Here is a 1963-nt window from a genome sequence, read left to right on the forward strand (position 1 = left end):
GAAACGGCCTGACGGAAGAACACTGCCTAGAAATCGGAATTTCCCTACCTCGTTGGTGCCTAGAGTAGTCCTTTGGCCGCACAGTAAAACTACTTTTGCCTCCTTTCTCCTCGCCCTTCCCCCATAGGGAAAATAAAGTGTCTTCTCCACATCTTAACCCAGTTGTTCTGACCACAAATTAAAACACATCCCTTAACGGTGTTCACAGACAAGGGTAACTGTAAAAATTCTGCCCAGAAATACCGTTATTTAGACTGAGGCAAGCTGCTTTCCTGCTATTTCCTTAAGAAGATGAAAATCCCCAATAAGTGCCAAGAGTGACAGAAAGTATTGCTACTATTCGGTTTAGAGTGAAGGAGAACAAAAAAAGTCAGTTCCCCCCAAATTTTCATTTTCTGATAACTTTAAACACCTTGGCATTTTTAAGATCCAGGTGGTGTTTTGTCAGTAATTTAATTTAAGGATTGTTAATCAATACTAAAATTTTAAAGTTCATTTTGTCCTATCAATTGAGTTTATTTTCCGTAATCAAAGGAGTCATTTTCTTAGGCTTATTCTAAAAAACTGAATTTCTTTCTAAAACACCATACTGCCTGCCCATCTCTGTCCTGTTAAGGGGCATCTAAAAACAATTACTATTACATACTTAAGCATATTACAATCATGTGGCAGAATATGCCCATATGTTTTCAAATATTTGAATTAGAGTTTTAGGTTCAATATTTTCTTCTAAGATGGGAGGGTTTTTTGTTTTCATAAAATTGGTTAACAAAAAAGACTGTTACATATAGACACCCAGTAGTTCATCTGGAATTAAGCACATCTTCAGTGAAATAACCCCAGACTGATGAGGCTGCTTGGTAGCTGTGAGACTGTGGAAGGAAAGAGACAGCATTGTCGGTGCAGGTAATTTTCACCCTGAACATGGTGTGTTTGTTTTTAAATTTTTAAATCCTTGTCCTATAATTGCCAAGACTTCCATCTCTGCTATGGATGTGCATGTGTACAGGATCTGTGGATCTGAAGCAGCAAAGGACTATGTGCTACAAATGGCTCTCCAGTCCAGGTTTAGGAAAACCTTGTATGCCTGCAGTTCTGTGATTCAGAGCCTCAGCCAACATGAGCCCCTGCAGATGTCTTCTACTCTGGTGTGGACGGCAGTGTTCCTGGCAGTCCTGTGGGTTAGACAGGAGCCCCTGGGCACAAGAGCATGGAGTGGAAAATATCCCAACTGTAGTAGTGACAGCCTCGTCCTCCTGGACAAGGGAAGGAGCAAACATCACAGATTTATTTCTTCCACACAAAATCAGTTGGTGAGGTTTTCTACTTCCTTTCATTTTATGAAAACAACATAGAAATTCAATGCAAAATGGGTTTCAAACTAAAATACACAGAAATCATGAAATACAATTTTCTAAATAGAGTGTAAAGTATGTCTCATACACTACACATGCCAGAATTTCGTTGTGGCAGGCAAATTCACTGAAGACAAGATCTGCAGTGTATCACAATGCAGTGTGGAAACCACAAGTGTGACTTCCCTCTCTTTTAATCTTAATTGCAATACTATAGTAAATCTGGTTTCAGGTCAGGCAAAGTGTGATCTATATGTAGATCTTTTATAGAGTCTATGACTGTCTACATGCAACCCAGCCCGTAAGACTGTATTTCTAAAATTAAGGGGAAATTTTAAAAGAAAATCTTTTGACAGTAGCTTTTCTGTTTTCCTCTGGCCATAGGTTTGGGGTAGGCTGTTTTCCTACTGTCCTGTCAGTTGTTCCCAAACCTCACTGGGGCCAGGAAATTAACACAAGTTAGGTTTAAGATGCTAAGAGAGACTTTCTGCTTGGGACCAGCCTGAAGACTACATTTCCCACTTTGAAACTAACACCCACACACTCCTGCTGCAGTGAGAGAAGTAGGCATTTGGAGAGAGCAAGAAATTCTGTGGAATATGAGGTGG

This window comes from Phocoena phocoena, chromosome 1, assembly GCF_963924675.1.
Source record: "Phocoena phocoena chromosome 1, mPhoPho1.1, whole genome shotgun sequence".
Classification (NCBI taxonomy): domain Eukaryota; kingdom Metazoa; phylum Chordata; class Mammalia; order Artiodactyla; family Phocoenidae; genus Phocoena; species Phocoena phocoena.